The sequence below is a fragment of the Aethina tumida genome, chromosome 3 (genome assembly GCF_024364675.1).
Source record: "Aethina tumida isolate Nest 87 chromosome 3, icAetTumi1.1, whole genome shotgun sequence".
Lineage (NCBI taxonomy): Eukaryota > Metazoa > Arthropoda > Insecta > Coleoptera > Nitidulidae > Aethina > Aethina tumida.
This window is the reverse complement of record NC_065437.1, coordinates 22,894,842-22,920,695: the sequence shown is the minus strand read 5'-3', so window position 1 is coordinate 22,920,695 and position 25,854 is coordinate 22,894,842. Positions and strand designations below refer to the sequence as shown.

Below are 25,854 nucleotides of genomic sequence, written 5' to 3'. Positions count from 1 at the left end.
ACAGCAAAAAATTGCAAGTCGCAACTATGTCGTACCTTGCCCATAATGGATTCGCCGTGTAAATCCGCCGGGAAAACGTTGCTGCCCTCATCATTTTCTTTCATCGCCTTTCGGATTGCATCACGTTCTTATCTGCCGGCAGATAAGATTCCCCACTGAACGAGAAACTGTGTCCCACATACTTTGTTCTGGTGGTTAATTACGATTTTCCGGATTTTTCTTGTGAAATAATTAAGATAAGTTCCAAGTTGAAATAGCTCGTCGAACATTTTCTAAACAATTTACTATTTAAAGCATTTTTTTGTATTGTTCTCTAAATCATAAAAAATTAGATGTGAACGTTTCTACATAATTTTTGTTTACTTTGTGCTTCTAGTCGTGTTTCATTCTTCCACGGGTTATCTCAAATTTACATAATTAGTATAATTTTCACTCTGAAGTACCCAATTATAATTATGCATTTTTACAGAATTGCTTTGTTGGCAGTGATTTTTAAGCAATTATGCTTCGAGATGAGGCGAAATGTTGCATGCATTTCGTTAAGGAATTTGGCAAATCAGTGCCTAGAACCAATTGGCCAATCTTTGTAATTTCAAACGCATCCAGGTTGGCAAATGCACAACATTGTTATTAATTTTTAAACTCTTGTAGAGTTTAGTTTGTTACAAAGTAAGTGAAAGAGCTAATCAGTGAAAAAACAAATTATAGAATGGCGTTATTTATTCAAAATATAAATAGACAGAATAACTTTAAGCATTTAAAAAAATGGTTAGAATATTTATGGTAAGCAATTTAAACACAATATATATTTTGTTTATAAATTTCTCTAATGGTATTCCTCAGGTATTTTAATTGTGACAGATAGTAAACACTCTTAAACATCGTAAATTAACCAAACCAATAAATTTCAATCAGCAAATGACAGACGGTAATTTTATTTGAGGTTCATTTATAATGCAAATTAGCTACAAACATAGTAAATCGTAATCGGTATTTTTGATTACGTAATACCTGTCCAATATATTACTGTTACATTTATAATTAACCAAATGTGGTTTTCAATTTTTATGGTCTACAAATATGTCAGGCTAATAGAAGTTTTTATATTGTTGTTTTTTTTCCACTTAACATAAATAATTTATTTTATTTTTTGTATGTACTTAAGAACTTAATAAATGGTAAGTTCAAATACCATTTGAGGAACACAATTTATTTTCGTTGGATTCCTAGATTTAGGTACGATTGGACCGGCTTTTTCTAGTCGAATAGTTAACAGCAACAAGTTGGCAACGGATATCTGATTTACTCTTGGCGTTCATTAAAATTGTCCAATTATCCGCGTTTTTGTCGATCTCTCTTGTTAACCTTTGATACTTCATGTGGCTCGATGTGTTCTTAACCATGACTCAGATTACAGGATACTGTACCTTCTTGATTAATGCCTTTAAGATAATTGTTCTTAATTGTCAAAGTTGTTTAATGATTCGTTTACTTTGACTAAGAGGCATTTTCTTATTGTTAAAATTATGGAAAAATATGGAACAATGTTACTAAAAATATATTTTTCCTTCGACTTATATTAAATTCTTCTTTTATTCGTCAAACTATGGTAAAAAAATTGAGTAGTATGACTAAAAATATGTTTTCCATTTGTCTTATATTAATTTCTAAAATAATTTATTTTTATGCGTTACAATAACTGAGTCTAGACCTAGTAAAAAAGGTTTCTTTAGATAAATAACGTATAATTCCTTGAATAATTCTTTATTTATTTAAAATTGTCAAAATTGTTGAATAATTCATTTGCTTTGACTAAGCTACATTTTCTTATTCTATTGTTAAGAGTATGGAAAAAATGGAGTAAAGTTACTAATAAATATATTTTTCCTTCGTCTTATATTAAATTCGAAAATTTATTATTTAGTTATACCATAATTGCAACAATTGAGATTAAAACTAGTTAGTGGAAAAATGTTCTTTGGATCAAGTTAGTTCCTTGATTAATCTCTTTAAGATTATTATTATGGAGAATGACAATTTTTTAATGATTCGTTTATTTTAATTGAGTTACTTTTTTTTCTTCTATAATATGGAAAAAAGTGATGGAGTAATGTCATCAAAAGTTTGTTTTCTGTTTGTTTTATATTAAAAACGAAAATTTATTATTACAGTGTGCTACAATTCCCATAATTGAGACCAGAATTAGTGAAAAAGCTTTCTTTGAACTAATAACATCTAATGCCTTGAATAATTGTCAAAAATCTTATTAAAAAATATGTTTTTTCTTTGTCTTATATTAAATTCGACTAAAACTAGTCTGTGGAAGATGTTCTTTGGACCAACAAAGTTAGTTCCTTGATTAATCCATGTAAGATAATTATTATGAATTATTAAAATTGTTTAATGATTCGTTTACTTAAACTGAGCTACATTTTCTTCTTCTATTGGTCAAAATATGGTAATAAGAGATAAGAGAAGTACTATCACCAAAAATACGTTTTCCATTTGTTTTTATTAAATTCGAAAATTTATTATTTCTATGTGCTAAAATTTCAATAATTGATTCCAATCTAGTAAAAAATGTTTCTTTACATAAATAACGTATAGTTCCTTAAATAATTCTTCTAAGATAATTGTTATAAATAGTCAAAATTATTGAATAATTCGTTTACTTTGACCAAGCTACATTTTCTTAATCTATTGTTAAAACTATGGAAAAATATGGAGTAATATTACTAAAAAATATATTTTTCCTTCGTCATATTAAAATCGAAAATTTATTATATAGATTAGTCAGTGTTTTTTGGTATAGTTCCTGGAATAATCTTTTTAAGATAAATATTCCGAATTTTTAAAATTGTTTAATGGTTCGGTTACTTTGAGCTATATTTTTTTCTTCTATTTCACATTTGTATTATATTAAATTCGAAAATTTATTATTTCTATGTACTACAATTCCAATAATTGAGTCCTAGTAAAACGTGTTCTTTGGATCAATAACGTATAGTTATGAGTTGTTAAAATTGTTTAATGATCCGAATACTTTGACTCAGCTACATTTTACTCTTCTCTTGATTAAAATATGGTAAAAGATGAAGAATTGTCACAATTTATATATCTCCCATGTTTTTCAATATCAGTTTACCGTAATTCCATCAACTGAGTGTAAAACTAGTCAATGGAAAGTCCTTTGGATAGGGACTGTAATTTTTTTTTTAATTTTCAAAATTGTTTAATAATTCATTTATTTGATCAAATTAAATTTTCTCTTTCTCTTGCTCAAAATATGGTAAACGTGGAGTAATGTTACTAAAAGTATGTTTTGCATTTGTTTTATATTTCGAAAAATTATTTCGTATACAATAATTCCGACAACTGAGCATAAAACTAGCCAGTGGAAAGTGCTCTTTGGATCTATCCCGACGAGTCTGTAATTTGCATACCATCATCCCGGAGTGATGTGTTGTTTCGTTCGGTACGTGGCGCATACGAAAATATTAATCACCCGTTGAAGTGTCTGCGTGAGAACTTGAATTGCAGCTGAACCGTAGCGACACCTGCGGCGTTTCGACTATCTAATATCTAAACTAATTAATATCGGTTTTAGCGCTGTTGTTAAATCGTTCCCCACTTTCGTACCGATTACTTTTGATTTCTCTTCGTCGTCCGCGACGCTCATTAACGATGACCAGCTACTCGGGGACTTCTCTCGAATTTTTACTGACCGTACGCATATTAATTCATGTGCCATTGGCTGTCCGTTTTGTAGTTCTGGGACAGGAAAATGACTATCGGCCAGGGTAAAAAGCCGATTGTTTTGCGGTCGAGTGCGGACGGTGGCATTCCCAGAATCGGACCGCGTCTAATTTATAAAACACAATATCGTGGAAATAATCGATTATTGTTGGGCGTTAATATTCGTGCAGGGGCCGCATTGTCTCTACCGATTTCTTTCTTCGCTCACTGTCCGTCACAAAGAAACACTTGTGCGCCGACGGCCGCCGAAAAACGCTTCAATTGGTATCTTCCGGTGCCGATCGGCTTCGATCGCTAATCAATTTTTGTTTTGTGCACCTGTAACTAGAGATTAATTGAAATTTTAACTTGCTAAGGTTAAAGTGTGATTGATGTCCTAGAAATAAATTATGAATTTATTTATAGAACATTATCTACAGACTTGTTTTAGTCTCAATTGTTGATAAAAAACAAATTTTGGAATATAATATAAAATAAATGAAAAATATATTTTCTTGTATCATACTCCATTTTTGCGACATTTTTAACGAGAGAAGAAGAAAATCTAGCTTAGTCAAAGTAAACGAATTATTGAATACTTTGAATTTAGAATAATCAATTATCTTCAATTGGTATCTTCCGGTGCCGACCGGTTTCGATCGTTAATCAATTTTTGTTTTGTGCATCTCTTGAATTGGTTTAATTGAAATTAAGTTTAACAAAATTTATGTTCCAACCTTTCCGAAATCTTCTAAATAGTAATTTACAGCAGTAGCATTATTTTCAAATTTGAATAACAAGTCTATCCAAGGTGTCAAAATCATCAGTCTTATTGATTGATTGTTTGGACAAAATCTAACATCTTTTTCTAATACAAATTCTCCAACACTATCATAAGTTTTCGTGTTTCTTGCCATTGATTGTTTTTCATTTTTGGAAATAATTTACGAAGGAGTCGATTTCTCCTTTATTATACTTTGAGTTTTCGTTTGCCTTTGATTCGAAGTGGTGGACCTATGATTATGAATCTACGTACTTGTCTTTTTTTTTGTGATATATCGTCAAACTCATGTAGATTTTCCTTCTTTGCATCAATGCACAGCATTTTCATTTTTTGAAATTTCATCATTTATGGTGTTGTCACTTCAGAACAGAAGATAGAAGTGAGAAAATATGTATATATTTTACTTGATAATTTGAATAGAACATTTGGCAAGTTCGATATATTGAATTTTTGGATAAAAAGTAAATATTAAGATATCAGTATTTGTCAATTTTATAGATGTTTATATAACTTAAATAAATTTTTAGTAGATAAATGTAATAAGGTTGTGTTAGGTTAAGTTAGGTTACCTTTTACGGTAATGGGCTTTTTATATTTCTATTGTGAAAAACATCATTATTGAAATAAAGATTTTGATTATTATTTAAATTAATTTTAATATGTTTGTTACTTTGCTTTCACAAATGAAAAATATATTTTTTGTAACACTTTTTTAACAACAAAAGAAGAAAATGTGGCTTAGTCTAAGTAAACGAATTATTGAACAATCTTATTTCCGGTGCTGACCAGTTTTGACCTTTAATCAATTTTTGTTTTGCGCATCTCTAATTAGGATTTAATTGTGTTTAAAGTGTAATGATCTAGGAATAAATTATTAATTTGTTTTCCCGAAGTATTCTATATAATAATTTACAGTAGTGGCTTTTTTTTTCAAATTTGAGTAACAAGTCTATCCAAGGTGCCAAAATCATCAGTCTGATTGATTGTTTGATTGGACCAAATCTAACATCTTTTTCTTAATATAAACACTATCATAAGTTTTCATATTTCTTTCCATTAATTGTTTTTTATTTTTGAAATTAATTAATGAAGGAGTCGATTTCCCGTACTTTGAATTTTGATTCTAAGTGGTGGAACCATGATTATGTCTTTTTGTTGTGATACATCGTCAAACACTTTCTTTTTATTTATCAAGTCATGTAATGGTTTAAGTTGTATTGTACTATATTACACAGTAAAACTTTTAAGGCAATGGGTTTTTGTAAAACATCATTACTGAAATATAAATTTTAATTTATCATTTCTCTATCAAAAAAATTAATGTAACAAAATTTATCAATTTTATAATATGATTATATTAGTCTTTCTAACATTTGACGAAAAAGATATAAGATACAGAAGAGATCCACTCTTTCTTTTGATATTATGTTTGATCAATGTTTCGTGTTACTCCACATTTTATTTTAAGAGATAAATAATCATATAAAAATTGGTTTATGAATGTCAGTGGTTTTAGATCAAAGGACCACAGTTTTATTACACATATTTTTTTCTTTATTTATTAGATTAGCATTTTTTAAGAAATTGTCGCCATACTTCACTATTTGGCTATCCAGTGCATAGTTCAAGTTGTACTGATTTACAGAATACATATTTTGATTCTTCAGATTAATTTTTGAATATGTTTATCACTAAATGAAATAATAGGAAACAAGTATAATAAGTTTGAACATTATGATATGTTGTCGTTTCTCTATCAAAAAAAATTAACATAACAAAATTTATAAATTTTATAGTGCTCATACTAGTCTCTCTCATGGTTGACGAAAAATATATAAGAAAGACAGATCAACTCTGTCTTTTGTCTTATATATTTCAATGTTTCGTGTTACCACCACAATATTTTAAGTGATGTTAGGTTCAAGTGTTTTTTAGAAATATTTTGTCTTTATCTACAATTTGTGAAATATTGTTCACTGCAGGTTTACATTTTAGTAATTTATCTATTAAAAAATACAAACCATATAAGCCTATAGCTTTGACAATGGTTGTGTCAAAACGGTTAAGTTAAAGGTGCGATGATACATTTTCATTTGTCAATTCTCTATACATTTATAAAAAGAGAAATAGGAGCTCCTACATTGTAGGCATATCTAAAGTATCTGTTACATATATTTTATGTTATCCAACGTCAATGTTAAGTGCTGGAATGCTCTTCCATTGTGTGAAAGATGTCTCACCCCACTGCTCAATTTCCTTAATCCAGTTATACATTTTGCCGATAAAGTTTGTCGCGCACATGTATCAAATAATTATATGAAAGATGTAAAGCAGCACAACAACAAAAAGATTGCATCTCGTCCGCGTCAATTCCTCCATAATTAACGGTGCACGTTTGCACAAGTCCGCGACATGCACCAATATCGAGAATGAGATTCCTCACGAGGAGATAATCTGCTCGTGCCTGTAAAAAAGTCATGTAAGCAACACTTCTTTAACTATGAATACGCGTACGATTTTTATCGGGCGCATAAATCAACTTGTCGGTGTGCATTCAGGCAACATTGCCTCGGAGATTTCGATCGGACATGAAGAAACGAACCCCAAACAGTTAGTTATTTCGCCATTGAACATTATCCGCGACTTTTATTTTGTCTATTTTTGCAAATTACAATGCAGCTAACAGTATAACAGTGGATTTATGGCATTGTCGGTTTACTGTTCATTTGCAGATTTGCATTTTTTGATTGTTCGCATAGATGGTTATGATTGTCCATAATGAGATGGTTTCGCATGCACAATGTATAATATTTAATGTTGATTAGAATATGGCGTACAGTATTTAATTTTTGTGCTTGAGCAAAAAAACTAATTTAACAAACCTAATTCACGGACGTAATCCGATAGTAATACAAAGCTCAACTCCGATTTCTATCGTTGACAATCCTTCGACAGTGGGTGGAATCGTTTCCCGTGGGGGGTGTCAAGGTAAATCGGCCCTTTTAGTGGTCCCTCCTTTCGGATACCGAACACCGGAACTCGACGATTTGTATTCGAGCGGCGGCGCCGCCGACGGAACTCGGTGCGTCGTCACTCAAAGGCGGCCGCCGCTTTTGCGAATACGACACTGGAGCGCGGCCCTGCACCACGTTATGCGTGCGCGATAATTAAGAGATAATTGTTCCGACCCTGTATGGGTGTGTATGGGACGCACAGTGGGAATTACAGCTGAAGACTTGTTCTCACCATGAGACTGCAAAATTATGAAATGATAAAATATGTCTTTTAAAATCAGTCAGACCATCATAATATCTGATACTGAAAATCAATAATATTAAAATTAAAAATTATTACAAATTATAATATAAGCTGAGACTCCGATTTTGTATTGTATGAAAATAACTTCATACATTAATAACTGAAATATGTGAAAAACGGCTATATTAATCAAAATCTTCTTCGAAATTGTACAAAGAAGAAAAAAGCATTAATAATTTAAAAAATATTCAGTGACGTAAAAAATATGGTAAAAAAGTGGTGGTTATTGAACTAAGAGAGGAAATAATTTTTTAAATTTAATTTTGAGAGGTTCCATCGAGTACAGGAAAAACCTGGACCTATTCACCTGTTCCCATATTTTAAAGTCATCTTGGTCATTGGTTATATATATATACACTTAATTTACTGACGTAATTATTATTTTCAGGTAAGTCACACTAACCATGGGTGAGTGAAAGATATTCGAATACCTCGCCACTGTGCAATAATGGTCAAATTTTGTTGTAATTAAACCGTTATATTTCCAAGTACACATTTATGGTTCTGTGATCTGTCAGTGCTTCAGCAATATTTTTTCGCGATACCTTAATTATATCGTTAATTTCGGATGAGTTATGGTCGCAATTTTACAATTGCTTAATTATGATGGTATAAAATCATTTCTCACATAGTACGTGATAAATCTTATATACTTACTATTTTTATTTTTTAAATCTGTTATTTGCAGTATGATATTCATTTATTAATTTATGATTAGTTGGTGCTCTTACGAATTAATTCGTTTAAAACAGACTTCGTGGGAAAAACAAAATGTTTGTATAACTTAATGAAGTATATTTAATAGTGTTTTTTATTATAATATTTATTTATTTATTTATGTAAGTACTATCTTGTTGAGAAATTTGAAGTAATACATCTGAAAAAAAGGTAAAAAATTCTTAAATTACTATATATGATTATATGAATTTGGTTACCTATCGATAATACATAATTTTTTTCATCTGAAAGTATGAGACAGAAAATTCAGTGATTGAATTTAATCAATATAATGTTTATTTCTTTATTTATTTATATTTACGGGTTGTACTGCTTGAAATTTGTATAATTGATATTGATATTATAACGTAATGTTTTCTATTAACAACAATTTGGTTACTTCAAAAATCATCACATTGTGATCATCAATTACTAAATAATTTTGATACATTATTCATTACTACTTGGCTGGCTAAAATCGAATGAGTAGTTACAAAATCATGAGAAATTCATATAATTAAAAAATACTCGGTGTTTATTACTGAAAAATATATTTCTAGTAACAGAAAATAGGTGTTACAGATCAATAGTTACATTCTGTACTAATTTACCCAATGTGTACTTTTATTTAGAAGATATATTAATAGTATTATAATATTTCTCCATTTCCAATAATTTAATAATTTTTGATGCAATAAAATTTTCGCAGATGTCTCTATCTAAATCTCAAAATCTTTATATAATTTGTTTTCTGATATGTAAATTCTAAAATTCTGTTTATTTGATGTGGATGTGAAATAAGAGTCCGAAAAAGTGTCGATAATTAAACTAAAATTTACTTTAATATGTGCCAAATTACCCTGTATCATTTGGGCACCACCAACTTTTTTTTAATTGGAAGAGTGGTCTTGTGATACCTCACTAAGAGGGTATTTTCATATTCTATTTGGTACTATTTTGCTGAACTAAAAAATCAGTATTTGTTGTTAGTAATATATAAATTTTACTTAATTTTTTAAAATAATTTATTTCGATAATTTTTAATTTCATTGAACTGTCTAAAATATATGAATATGTTTGATGAAAAGTCACAAATAAAACATTTTTCTCAAAATGTCTGTGTGTAAATGTCTAAACATATATGTAATTTATTTTATAAACATTACAGTAATTTCGTTTCTGATTTTGTTTTATTCATCTTCCTGATTTGCCGACACTTATTCTCAAATTTTGCTTATTTAGTGTGATGAGGAATTATTAAATAACTGTAAATAGGCTATTATCTGTGTATTGATCATAAATCACGCTCTTAAATTCAAATTAAACTGTTTAAATTACATAATAAATACATTTATTTATCTTATTACCACAAATAGTTTTGTTTTTTTCACAATTAGATAAGTTGAGCCGTTAATAATGTCTTTCTTTTCTTTAATTTAACCGATATCATTTTAAAAAAAAATAATTTTGAACATAAATTATTCTGATATGCAGTTAAATTTAAAGAGTTTACGCACAATTTAATGTAGAAATGGGCATTTAATATATCATTTCTGTTATTTCTTTCGTCTAAAAATGAAGACATTGTTTTTAATAGGTAAATAAAATTTATCGTTGAACATCAAAGTACAAAGCTAATTATGTCATCAAAAACCTGATGATTTTAACACAAAATTAGTATAATTACATGTCATATCTACTAATGATACTCCCTATCTGTTCAATCTGTGAACTAATAACAATATAATGTAGACATCCTTTCTTCAAAACCACCACATTTAATTAAACTTCCGAAATTAAAAAAAATAACTAGTTCTTATTATCCATATACACGTGAAATTAGTGGTGTCGGTTCAAATAATAGTTTGTAATTATGGGATAAAACACATTTCTGTTTAATGTTTTTTTAACTAATAATGGTCCCAGCACAGCCTTTTGAAAGAAAATAAGGTAGTTAACATTTATATTTAAAATTTACAGAACGAAAATAAATTTCCTGGAAATTATGATTATCACATGTTATAATACGTAAAGAATTTTGAAGATACTATATATTGAAGTCTATTTGACAACATATTCACCAATGACAATTGCACGCAGAAGGATTTTGGTTGTTCGTGTTTAAGCATGTTAGTTGTTCGTTTATCCAGTTCCTGTAAGATGGGACACTGACATAAACACCGTAGACATTGGCTAATGCGCAATTCTTCCCCCAAATAACTAAACCTGCAGCAACATATTTCGAACCGTCGAAACACATTAGGGGCGATCCACCGTCCATCTGTAAAACAATACTAATATTTGATGTTTAAATAGGTAATGAATTAGCTTACAGTACAAGCATCAATGCCTTGCACTCCTCCGGCACATATTTCCATCTGCTGGTCTAAATATATTTGAGTATTGCTACCCAATATGTTGTTGTATGAAGCTACACATTGTGACATAGTTACTATCGGTACGAAAACCTGCCGGAGCGTTGTTGGTGCATCTTGAGTAGTGAAATTTGTTTTGCCCCATCCTGCCACAACACATGTTGAACCCACAAACGAAGCTCCCTGTGAGGGCAAGCAACCAGTGAGGATCCCAGATCCTGTCAGTGGTGTTTCTAATCTTAATATAGCTATGTCATTTCGCAGTGTACTGTTATTATAATTATCATTTCTTCTAACACAAAGAACTCTGCTTCTGACATTCGACGATATTGTTGATGGATTGTAGACACCCATATACACGTTCATTCCGGTTCTAAAATAATGCATTAGATTAAAATTATAAGGAAATTTGAATTTATTTACACGTTTGTTTTATGCGCCGCCGTAAGAACATGATAGGGATCCAGCAGCATCCCGCCACCCAAATAATTTCCGGAGGAGTCGGTTAGATAAGCCAACCAAGGAAACGTACCATTTGTTGCTGGTCCATTGGTAGGGATAGGCTGGACGCCTGGGACACCACATCTGGGTAAAGTTGTGCAAGCAACGTAGCCGGATGGACATCCCGTCACTATAGATGTTGCCTAGTTGAACAAGATTGATTGTATTTTAGGATTTTTCCATTGAATAAGTTGCAAGAAGTCCAGCTCATTTGAAAAACAATCTTTGATAGTAGGATTTTTGAGAGATAAGCTTTCTGAATGAATTATTGGACTACTCCAGGGTCCACTTCAAATTTATTTCCATCATTTTTAATTTTAATAAAATAACTCAATTATTTGATGGAATTAAACAATTTTTTGCAATATGTCTGTACCTAAATCTCTAAACCTGAATATAATATGTTTTCTGATTTTGTTTCTAAATTCTTAAATTCTGTTTATTTGAGGTGGAATGGAATTGAGAACCTTTTTCGATGCAGGTCTATTTTCTTAGCTATTGAAATAGATTCGATTAATATTATATTTATATATCTATTTATTTATGTCACAAAAAGATATCATCTAAATATTCTTGACACACTATAAATAGTGAAATGACTTATGCTAGAAGAGATTAAATACATAACCTGATGAACTTTTAAATGAAAGACATTGTCCTCGAATAAAAACCGTGTAAAATGTTGTCAAACTAATTAAATTTTACCATAAATACGATGTGCAAACAACGTAGCCCGATGGCCATGGCGTCAATATGGTTGTTGCTTAGATGATGAGTATTGATTGGATTTTAAATTTTTCATTGAATTAGAATCTTTGATAGCAAAATAAATTTTGAAGCTCAATTAAAATATAAGGGTATTCCTGGGTCAAAAGTATTTTATTCGGTTTCAACCGCATATTATTCAAATGGCTATTTAAAACTTTTAAATCTACTTTAAATAATTAATTTATAAAAACATTAAAATAGTGTAATTTCTGCATAATCATTTGAGCTTACATTATTCTTTACCGAGATTAAATAGATAGTTATTCATAAATGTGCACCTTTATTAGTACTCACTGTTGTCGTAGTTGTTGCACTCGTTGGTGCAACTATTCTAACGTTGGGTAAGGCTCTTGGGTCGATAGTTCCATTTCCATTTCCAGGACAAAGAGATGCCGGAACACATGTGTAGGTGTCAGTAATTTGACACACGATAAATTCTAAATTAAAAATAATTTTATTAGTGGAACAATAATTGCAATGTTTCACATTCTATTTATACGTTTACTTTTACTTTACCTGCACTTATTACAAGGAATAAAGCAGAGTAACACGCGAGATTCATTTTTAGCATAATGTTTACATGAATTTATCAACACGACATATCGGAAGGTTATTTATATATTTTTCATTTTATAGGTGTAATACATTTAAATAATTTGCAATACATTTTATAATTTAGTACTCTGTAATTGCAGGAAAAGTATTGTATTTTAGAAGGATGAATCTAATAACATATATTAAGTTGTATTTATGCATGTTTAACACTCAAGTAACGTATTTTCCAATTTACATTATTACACATTTATGTATTTTTTATCAGTGAATTAATGTAAAACCAATTTTAATATGATATTTGTTTGTTTCTTCTACGTGTCTAAAATGGGAGTAACAGTTATAGTTTTATATAGGAAAATAAAATGTGCAACGAATTTTGTTATAAAAAACGGTTAAACGAGGGTTGATAGATCAGTGTACTGTTTTAAAGTGCAAGAATGTAATATTTCCGTTATTTAATTTTGTTTAATAACTCATTAAATAACTGCTGTAGGTGGGGTGTCAGTATATGAGGAATGACCCTGTACAACCTGTTCTAATCATGAATTTTGAATAACAATGAGTCTTTTAAATGTGCTATAAAGCAAAAACGTTTATATTTTAATGTCCTTGTTTAATTTTTATGTTTGTGGCCTAAAAACGCAAATGCTTTTTTTTAACTACGGATTACTAAAAAATAATTACTTTAAAACCGTACACACATACAGTATGTCTACTTCGCAAATACCTCATTATGAAAGCCATGAAGTATCTAGGGAGACGAATCGATTAATTTTAATTATTTTATTCATTATTATGTACATATTTTATTACATATTACACTTACCTTATGCCTGAATATTATTTCATAAAAATTCTTATTAATTTTATTTGAATTAAATAGACGTACGCCATTGGTGGCAAAATTCTTTCACACAATTTTTGATATTATAATCCTTGTTCTGTTACTAAAAGTTTCAAATTGCAAATTATCAATTGTGTTTGTCTGAAGAGTAATTTCGTTCGTGGAAAAATATTTAAATTGAAATGATGTATGGATCAATTTTCATTTTTAACAAAGGAATTATATTAATGTTTCAAATTCAATTATTTCATATTTTTTTTATTTTTTAATTGATATTATAATATATCATAATTTACAATAATAATTCTCCCCTCACACACAAATATAAAAAATTTCATTTCAACAAAGGATTTTATCTTAATTTTTCAATTTCAATAATTTCGTAATTTATTTATATCTTAATTCATATTATAATATATCATAATAAGAATAATTCTCCCCTCACGCACAAATACAACAAATTGACTAGTGTACAAAAAAGATTATTTATTAAATTTAACCCACAGAATTGAGGGTTTGTATGGTGGACTGAATCCAGTTGTAATAGGCGGGAACGCTGACATAAACACCGTAAACTCCGGGTTGCCCGCAATTTTTCCCCCATATCACCAATCCCGCCACGGAATAGACGCCATTGGCATTGACACAAACTAGCGGAGAACCACCGTCTTGCTGAAATTAAATTGTACATTTAATAGCTTTTTTAAAACTTGTTTCTTCGGCTAAAAACTTACAGTACAGGCGTCTCTCTGTGACTCGCCACCAGCACATATCTCTCCTGTTGCATCCAAATACGTGTCCACATTGGATCCCAATAGGTTGGCCGCGCTGTAAGACGTTCTGCAAGTGTTGTAATCGACAATATTGACGAAAACTTGTTTCATGGGGTTAGTCGGGGCGTCGTTGATGGCAAAGGCAGTCTGTCCCCAACCAGATACAACGCATCTAAAAATTGTTCACTTGTGTGACATCCACTAGATAATAAGCTTTCGTACCTTTGTCCAACATATGTTGTGGAACTTGATCCAGAAGGTGGCATGCATATTGTGTTGACAGTACTTGAGTACGACACTGGGTTCGTTAACCTCAGAACAGCTATATCGTTCTTTAAGGTAGCAGCGTTGTACTGGGGATGCACAACTATCCTGGATACGGTGCTACTCTGGGTATTGGTGGTAACGGAAGGATTCCACACTCCCATTATCACTGTAACTGCACTTGGAACTGCCCTAGATGTAAAAACACATTAATTTCGCTTCTGACGTTTTTAACCGGTTACTTACACGTTTTGTGCTACTTTGTGAGCAGCCGTCAACACGTGATAATTGTCCAAAAGGACGCCACTTCCCGCAAACGTGTTGGTGGTATTCCTGAGGTACGCTTGCCAGGGGTAGGCACCAGCATCCGCGTAACCATCTCCGGTATTTGTGGGAGTTATAGCTCTCACTCCGCAACCAGTTTGTGATGAGGAGAAGCATGGAACTAGACCCGAAGGACACAACTGAGTGGTACCCTGGAATAACAAGTGTAAACATTCATTTATTGGGATGATTTGCACTATAAAATGTACAAATTTCGAATTATTGAGTCGTTCTTGATGTAATTCAGTGTCAGTGTCAATTTACGATACAAATATTCAAGCAGTATTTTCTAAAAACTTAAGGCAAATTTGAGACTGAGGAGTTATACTGTTTTTTATGTGTTGAACCGGAAAACATTTCCAAATTTATTTACTGTTGCCTGTCTACTCTTTCTTCTACGTTTAAGTTGACTCTGAAAATAAAATTCTTCTATTTGTTTTATGCTATTATTAATTAAAGAGAGTAACGATATAAAGTCACAAAATATCGACTAGACACCACAAGTGTAAAGGGGGATATTGTACTTTCCTAATAATAATTTTTACATACCGGTGACACTATCCTAGGATCAATGATGTTGGAATTATCACCCGGACATGTACCCGGTAAAACACAAGTGTACGTCAAACCTCCCGCAGTGGTACCACCGGTACCTGTCCCAGTTTGTGAAAACACAATACCGAGGGAAACACTTAAAGTCACAAAAATTGTACACCCTATTTTCATTTTGGACACCACCAGATAAAATCTAAATGCGACTGGAAACACTGATTCACACTTTTTATACTTCTTTTTTATTATAACCAGTGTGAATTAAACGATTTCATTACAAAAGCCTTACACGACATTGAGGGGACAATACATTTTAAAAATCGCCATTGTGCAATACTATAAAACGGGAAGTTGGTCCTTAATGGAGGTCATTAAAATTAAATCATATACGGCAGATTATTTTTCTATTATTTTTAGGAATTTTATTCGCAGTCACTCATATATGAAGGGCAATTTTCCAAGGGGACTCACCGTTTAAGTACATTATACTTAAACATGTTTATTTTATAATAATTATGTATTTGGATTATAAAAAGTGTCGTAATTTATCAAGCAATTTAGGAGAGCGAATTAATTTAACAGCGGATGCGATTATATAAAATTTTATAGTTCATGTTTAAGTTATTGAATAAACTTTATTGTGAAATAACTATTTCACAATAAATTTGTAATGGTAAAATATAATTTGTCATTGCATTTAAATCATTAGATGACAAATATCGAAGTTTACGAAATTAAAGGTTTTAATAACTAAATAATTTTGTAATTTGCATACTGTGTTTTTATGTGTGTTTAGGTATTTACAAGTCCGTTACATGTCATTAGAAAACATAAATAATTTAGCCTAAAGGTAGAAAAAAAATATATTGTTTTAAGTGCCTATATCTTATTTGCAATTGAGTGAGTCCCACGCATATTGAGAACCACAAAATAAACAGCCTTCGTGCCATAATTATCTATTAGATCACTGATACCAGGCCTTATGACAAGTCTTCACATAATTAATCTGCTTCGCGCTAATGACTAGTTTCGTCTTGGTTTATGTGTAGTGGAACGAATCATCGCGATAAAAACCTCTAATTTAAATGTTAATATGCTCAGCTGTCAACGTGTGGAATTTATAATCTCCCACATTTTTTTAATAACCGAAACTGCATTCGATCAGAGCATTTTACAGTATCCAGTTCAGGAAAATTTATTTAATTTATGGTAATACCACTACTTATGGGATTGTCCGTCAACCGAAATTACAGATACACACCAACATTGTTACACATTCAGATTCAATTTAAACAATCTTATCAGCAATAAATCGTGAGAATAAAATATTTCACCAATAATTAAATTTGTGTCTATAATTAATAAATACCAAAGGAAAGAAAACTTTCTATAAATCACTTAAAATTTTAGTGTTATTTAAATGCAAATACCATCAGTATAATAATTATTATTCAATATTTTATACAACAGTAACCATATCTCATTAAAATATATTAAAATATGAGCTGTACTACTTGCATTGTATGTCAGTATCTATCTTTATTGATTTTCTGTTATTGTTGGGTCTGCTATGAAAAAGGTCAATCTAATTTTATTCTTTAAAAAAATGAGTATTTTTCAATGGATAAAATTTTAGCAAATTTTTACTTAAGGGTTTGAATATTTCTTTTGTATCTTCAGAACTTATGACTATTATCAAAAAGCAACTTCTAAAAACAGTTTTTTTGAATCAGCACTAGTTGGTGTATTAGACAATATCTGCTGAGTAAAATTAGTTAGGAAATGTTCCACTCCGTTATTCAGTTGAGTATCATTTTTCTTCAGAATCGTTCAGGGAGTATTCAGGTGTCGAAGTTCTATATACAATATGGAAGTATTTGTAACAACCAATATAAGCCAATGGTATGGTAATTGGGACTCCACTTATTTTCAACCATATGAATCAGAAAAATTGAAGTATCGACAATTTTTGATTGAGTTAAAAAAAATATTTCTTAGAAAATTTTAATTTAATTTTATATTTTAAAAAAACCGATTTCTGCTTGAAATTTCTATGAAAAAGTTTTTTTAGACTATATGAATTTTTATATATATATATATATATATATATATATATATATATATATATTAATTTCATATATATATTTCAAAAAAAAAAAAAAAAAAATTCGAAAAAAACCTCAAATTGAAAATTATTTACGTATTTACGTACGAAAATTACGTTATTGACAATTTTTTTCTTTTTTGAAATTTTTTATTTTTGATTAACTGGAAGAAAAATCAGTATTGTTCACATTTAAAAAAAAAAATTCTCCAAAAATTTTTTTTCAATTGACCCAGGTAAGTTTTTCATCACGCATAAAAATAGAACATTTAAAAAAAAAATGGATTTTTAGATTTTTTATGATATAGAAAAAATTTTTTCATGAAAATTTTGAGCAAAAACTCAAAAATAAGAATTTTTTCAAATTTAAAATTAATTTTTCTTTAAGAAATCTTATTTATATTACTTAATCAAAATATATGAACTGAATAGTAGAATATTAAAAAAAAAAAATTAATAAATGTCGTTTTTTTGGGTTTCTTATTGACAAAAATAGATGGACCCGCGATTCTAAACAATTACCAAAATCAATTTAGAATTTAATGTACGGAGTATTAATAATGAGAAAAACAAGAGAGGGTTGCAAGACGGGGAAGCGTACGTATAAAATCGCACCGAATTTCAGTCGTACCAGACAAGGCAAATAAGCATCTCGACTCTAATTACTGTTCACCATTAATCACTCTCTCTCTCAAACAAGCCCGTCTTTTATTATAGCAATCGGCCGATTGTAAATATTTTTAAGGGGCCGCCCAAAACGTGTACCTGCCCAGATCGGAATGACTGGCAGAACTCGCCGCGAAAAAACTAATATTGTTAACACGGACACACATCCCGATAACTTATTCTTAATATGTTGCCTCCTCAATGGGAATCACATCCGATTTACATAACTACACGCTGTGAAGTGGGACTTGATTGAATATTGTCGATTCCGAGCAAAATTGCTTTTTAAAATTACACTCGTAGCTCATTAAATGGCACTGTCAATGCGCATTGTTCGGGTACAGAGGTTCCAAACAGGGCGCAAGGAAATCGCAAGTAACGGACTCGATGATAAATGGATTCATGAAATGTTGCAACAACCACGATAACATGGAAATTTATATTTTAATTTTCTCTAGTGCCATATCTTTTTTTTTTTTCTTACCAGCGTTTTTCTTGGGGGACTGGCGTTAAACAAATCCCCATTCAATCATCATCTACTCACAATCCTTGAATTAGATTGTTTTTTGACATTCGAATTATTCAGTTATAGATTTTCTTTCTAATTTTTCGAACTCTGATAGTTTTCCTAAATTTTTTAATAATACGGTAAACAATTGACTTATTTAGCCGTAAACTTTTCCATCTTCTCTTGTTCCCTCTCCGTCTGTGTTTTTATATATTCAATGATTAAATAAACATATACACTCCTGGACAAAAGTTTGGAAACCCTAAAATTTAATTGTTTATTATTTTATTATTCGAATAGTTAATAAATGAATTAATTAAATAAAATTACTGTTCTACATCCTGTATAAGGTATTAATAAAAATGCTTCTAGAAATTGTATTTACTTTTTTAAGATATTATAAAATAAAAAGGAGTTTTACTCAAAACTATACTTTTTTATTTGGACATAAGTTGGGAAATTTTATTAAATAATTTAATTTTCAAATAAACCAAAAACAAATAGAAGCATTAAAATTATGTTGCATAACCATCAGCTTGTATGAATGCTGCACTTTTGTTCATGGATTTAACCAATTTTCTGGTAAATTTTAGAGATATTTTTTGTCATTCCATTTGAAGTCTTTTCAGTAGCTAGTGTTATTTTTTATTGTATGTAAAGGGTTTAGATCTAGAAATTGTGAAGGCCTTAGCAATACTTGTACTTTTTCTTGTTTGAACCAGTCTCTTATGTACTTGGGATCGTTGTCCTGTTGAAACAACCATCTTAGTGGCCCATGCCATAACATTGCCCACTTCGTGTTTAACTGTCGGTAAATGATATTTTTTATGGAACCGTTGGCATAGTGGTCGCCTTGCAAACCTCTTATAATCATTTCCAAATAAAATAAACTTACTTTCATCACTAAATAACACGAATTCCTACTTTTCGTTGCACCACGAAAGTTGCACTCACAAAACTAGACTGTCATTTCTATTTTTCTTTGATATAAAGGGTTTCTTTGCTGGTTTTGTTTTCTACAAACAATCCCATTTCCCTCAGTTTTCTTTCGCACAGTGTTGGCGGTTAAATTTTGTACATTATCCCGCAGAAATTCTTACTACACATTACTGGCTCTGAATCTAGGATTTTTCTGGAATATACCTTTTATGCGCCTATTAAGAATTATATCCATAAACGAAGGTCTGCCTACTCTGGAATGATTTGCAACAGATCCATAAGTGTTAAATTTATTCCAAAAATTTGGACATGGTCCCTTTATTGATGTGCAGAATATTAGAAATTTGTACGACATACCCTCATTTCTAAAGTCTACAATTTGTTTTCTTAATGCCATTGGGATTTGCTTTAGTTTTGCAATGGTTCTCAAACTTTTAAAAGTCTTTGTCAACTCCAATATTTTTATAATACCGAAATAAACTTTAGTATACACTGTGTATTATTATTATTATTTTGTATTTTAATATACAGATCGTTTATTTCAATATTATATTTTATAATTATTGTTTGTTATTTGAAACAATTATATTCTAGAGTTTCCAAACTTTTATTCAGAAGTGTATCATAGGTACTGGCATCTATTTGTAATTATGGTCACTACTGTATTTTTTTGTGGAATTTTATAGAAAAATTTCATCGTTTGGCAAAAATACATATTTATAACTTTCAATGTATGTATTTTATTTAATAACTCGATGACTTGATAACTAGAATTTTTTGTGGCAAATCATGGTTCGATTTAACGAAGTTCAACTGTATTTCATCTTAGTCTAAGCAAATTGTGACCCATAACATTTTATATTATTTATATTATATTACATAAAATACCATACTTCAAAGATATTTGACACATAAGACTATTAGATTCATTTCAAATTATTTTAAAATCACGATCAATCAACTTGTGAGATAATTATCCGGAGTAATGATTAGTTACTCAACGAATTTTTTCACATAATTGCATATTGAAAGATCATGAGCTCATAAAAAGTAAAAGTTTTGTCTTAACGTAATACATATTTGCATGAGGCGTACATTAATATCGATAACTGATCGATCGCTATTCTAAATATTGATGTTGAAACATGCTGTATAATTTAAATTTAACCGCCTGCATAACCAAATCAAACCGTATTATCTAGCCAATAATTAATAGGAAAATTGCTTTCACTTCTCGTAATTTACGTAACATATCGAGCTATTTAATTTTACATATAGATTTAATGAGGATGCGTTCTCTTTGATACAGTTAATAATGCTGAGATTTTTTCCTTCATTTCTAGTTATTTTAACATGTTTAGGGGCCATTTTATTTAATTTTAATCTTTAATAATGATAATATTAATGTGTACTAAGGACGTATTAATAAAGTTATATTATTAGTAGGGACATTTATTATCACACTGATTGTATAATGTGCTTCTACAGTATAATCGGGAATCAAATGCAAAATAATAGATTTAATCGCCGGACTATAAATAAGCAAATAACAAAGATATACAATTAACATACCACGATAAACGCTCAATGCAAACAGAAAAAGGCGTAATAACATACAATTAGTTCAAATGAAACAGTATTTCAAGTTCCCGTAACAGTAGAACCGTTCTTCGCGAGTGTGTTTAATTTATGCATGGGATAGCAGTTTTCCAAATTGACGTCAAGCTGTAAAAAGTAGATAAAATTGTTTATAAGTATGTATAAATTTTTTTATTGTACATTTTCATAAATATTGTAAAATACATTGAGTTGTAAAATTCGTGATTTTAAAACTTTAAAAAAGCTTTTAAAACGACCAAATTATTAATAAATTCTAAATTAATCCACGGATAATGTACACTTTAAATAAGTTAATTAACATAATAATTGTTATAGGTGAGTGTTTTATATAATGTAGGTTGGATGTGTTCAAGGCCAGACTCATTGTGCTTTTTAAAGGCAGAGCATCTTGCGTGATGGTTCGAATAGTGAGGAAGAAATTATAATCCTAACAACTATATTTTGATGAGTCTTGCCTTATGAAAGACGTTAAATGAATTTAATTACGAGCGATTGTGTCCAAATGGATTGAATAAACTCAATCAGTTATAGAAGTTGATCATTGTGTGATAATTGAAACAAAATGGGATAAATTATTTTTCCACTTAAATCTGATACGGTTAGTTTGAGAAAAGTTTAATTATTTCACATGTCATCACCAATCAAACGTTATAGCATCATTTACGATCAAAAAGGTTATTTTACCTATTTAAGTTTCGATTTAACTCTTTTTTTATTGGTTCAGAAATTAACAAATTTTAAAATGTTAAATACTTTAGCCATGACCCTCTAGGATATTTAACATAATTTTTTATAAATTAAATTTCGTCCCTGAAAACTACTCATACCTACTTTTCTGTGGTCCAGTAAATGTGATCCTAAGCAAGTCAAAATTGAAAATTTTTAGTAGAAATCACGGCATTTATTTTACGTCTAGGGTCCTTGAACTAAATTCAGTAAGTTCCATTTCCTCCAGATTTGCTTCAATTTCAGTCGACGATAAGATTGGATTGTTGTTTGACATTCAAATTCTCCATTCTGATTTACTTTCAAGTTTTTCGAACTCAGACAAAATTTTTCGTAGCTACCACTTGCCTAATTTCTTTTAATTTTTCAATAATAAAGGAAATGATTGACTTACGTAGTCGTCTTCAAATTCTCCCTTTTGCGCTTGGTAACGCTGATTTTTCTTATTTACCTATTAAATTCACACAGAGCAATGAGAGACCATAAAGTAAAAGTAATATATATATATATATATATATATATATATATATATATATATATATATATATATATATATATATATTTAACCGCCTATACAGATCCATTTCGACATATTGTATTAACAGGCCCGGCTCCGGGTCTGACAACGTATCATTGTTTTTCTCAATGGTTCTCGTACGTACACCCTCTAAGGGGTGTCAGGGCAAATTTTCGATTGGGTCTGGAAAAGCGGCTGTATAACTACACTTATACGAATTTAGTTGAATGACGAATAGGGCAGAGGGCGCAAAATTTGTATAAAATTTTATACGAATACGCTATTAGACCCAGACTTTGAAATCAACTTTAACAGACCCTAAATTTGACAACTATGTATAGGCATGTTTAGCCACTAATTTTCCGTTTAGACATCTCCTTTATTTAAAATACTCAAATTTGTATCTTTAACAATATTTCTAATTTATAAATTTTATTATTATTGTTATTTATTATTTATTATAAATTTATTTATTAAAATATGTAGTCCACAACATAACAAAATATTACAAATATTTGTAATGACAAAAGTCATTTGAACGAAAATAATGTTTGAAATACTACGGGCTCTCTTTTAATAAAGTTAGTCTAATCATTCACAAATGCGATTGTTGGTGTTGTTATTAGACTATTTTTTAAATATTTTCAGATATGTTTAGATTTAAATTGTCTGTTTGATAGAATAATTTGATTTTAACAAATGTCTCCAAGAAATTTGAAACAATTTTACTTTAGATGATTGCGAAATATTAGTAGACATTGTAACACAAGATAACTTGCTATAAGTTGTATCAACCCCTTTTAGGTTTGCCCCAGGTATTTAATAGCTCTTCAATTATTGTCACTATATCAACAAAACTAAAAAATAAGGAACCGATGAAGCATGTATATTGTGGATACGAAGAACAGGTTTTCCCGCCGTTACATATATTTGTGCAAGTGATGACAATAAAACCCGTATATATGTCGGAAATTAATTTAAAATAATCGATTTAAAATTGTTACAAATATTTAAATTGAAGAGATTATAATAGATAATAGATAATTAAGATCATTTTTTTCTAAAAGAGCAACTGTTTTAATAAAATACCTTACTTTAGATAAATTTATTGAAAATTTCAAAATAAATATTAGAAGATATATGGAAATTAAGTAATTTCATATTTAATAAATATTGCGTAGAAAACAAAATAATGGTAGTAGTACTTGTTTTCAAGACAGACAAAACATAAGTTAAATATGTTTTTGAAACAAACAAAGTACAATATTTTTTCTACAAAAAATTTTATGTTTTTAAAATAATATATATTTTTTCAGATACAGTTAGTTCAAAACAAGGCCTAAAACTCCGATCCGTTCCCCGCATTAATCATTAGTAAATCCTTAGCAACTTTGGCTGTTCGGAAAATATCTTCTGAAAGTCTATAATAAAAAACTATCAGTTAACGATAGTTAATTTAATAAAAGAAAAATAAAGATCATAAGAATATAAAAAATAATATAATTAATATATTATTTTTTATATTCTTATTACCATTATTTATTTTCCTATAAAATTCCTTATGAGTCTTCTCTGTATGTCCCATAAATCTTGCTACCTGTTCCGTTTCATTCTGTTCAAAATTTACCAATTGCAGTATTGTTGCAATTTGATTTCTAAATCTGGTACTAGTCAAAAGTTCTGGATTTTTACCTCCAGATTTTTGTGCTAACTTTCTAATAATTGCTGATCCGTTCATCCATTTATCTCTGGAACCTGGACTTGCAAAAACCTAGTTATTTGTATTGGGAACTATATCGGTGATCTTTCTAATTTCAAGTAATAGATCAATATAGGATTGCATAAGTTTTGTGAGTAATATCGGCATGGGTTTACTGCCTTTTCCAAAGATATAGTTTTTTCAAATTCTGAAAGTGTACTTAAACATTCTTTCTGGTTAATAGTGATATTATGTCTTCCATAAGTTAATATATCCAAAAATTGAACTTCACCAATACATTTTCGATTAAAAACTAGAACCATGCACAAAGTACTTTCTTCTAGTATTTTATAATTGTAGCAAATACTTTTGTTTTCTTTTAATTTTTTATGCGATTCATCGGCTATTATATGAAGTGAAAGAGAAGAAGCTTAAAATGTTTGATTTACTGCATAGAAGACGCTTATAATTTTGCAAGAGGCTACAATATTTGGGTACATTTCAGGCTTTGAAGCATCTATAAGATTTTTAATTGTGGTAAATTTTTGTAACGCTAATTTTAACCTTACAAATTCTCTCATTTTGTTAGAAACTACAACGTTTCCCTTTTTCCCTTTCCCTTTTTTCTTAATGAAATTATAGCCAATCTTCTATCTTGTTTGTTAACGGGCATGTTTAAAATTTTCTGCACAATTTCTTCTTCTTTATGCAATCTAAATAAATGTCTTGAAAAATGCCCAACTTCCATAAAATATATGATATTTTTCAAGATTTCTTCATTTTTATATTTGATTTCTGAGTCGTTTGAGGTATCTGATGGTACATATTCAGCACTTCTAGAATATTTGAAGATGAGTAAGAGCAGGAGTCAGATGTTCTAGTTTCAGTATCAATCTCAGTTTCAACATTCATCTCAGAATTTTTTAAGTTCAAGTTACTTTTTAATTTTTCGCTAAATTGCTTATTGTAAAAATTTAAACATTTATGTTTAAATTCACTATAAGACTGTTAGACATTTAAAAGTAAAAATTTTAAAATGCAATCAATCTTGAAAAATGGCAACGTTGTCGGGATTGGTAGCGTCGGTTAAGTACCGAGGTTTTATACAACGGGCTTCAAAAGTATGTTCACTTGCCTGGGTCTGGTATCGATTATTTAATATATAAAATTAGTATATATATATATATATATATATATATATATATATATATATATAATTTTGTCCATTAAGAAATTACATAATTTTACAATTAAATCGTTGCCTAGTAGACACAACAATAACAGAAAAAAAATCAATAAATATTATAGGTATTAACATCTAATTCATATTTTACTTTTGGCCACTCTTTTACTATAACTTTGGCCACTACTGTATATTTAATTATATTACGCTAAAAAATTTAACAATAATATGGAAACTGCCATGAGTTTAATTTTGTAACATTTATCTTTCTCTGTTGACTAATTAATGTGGACAGCTTACCGCTCCATTAATTTTAATTACACTCTATTGGTTTTTGAAATCGATTAATTAATAAATCTTGGCTTATATTGATTTGCTATCA

General features: G+C 29.6%; 1 protein-coding gene across 1 annotated transcript in view; it reads left to right on the top strand.

Annotated features, from left to right (window-relative positions):
- LOC109597000 (lysine-specific histone demethylase 1A) overlaps positions 1–25,854 on the top strand; it is a 224,270-nt gene that overhangs the window by 3,069 nt on the left and 195,347 nt on the right. The gene's annotated exons all lie outside the window — the stretch shown is intronic.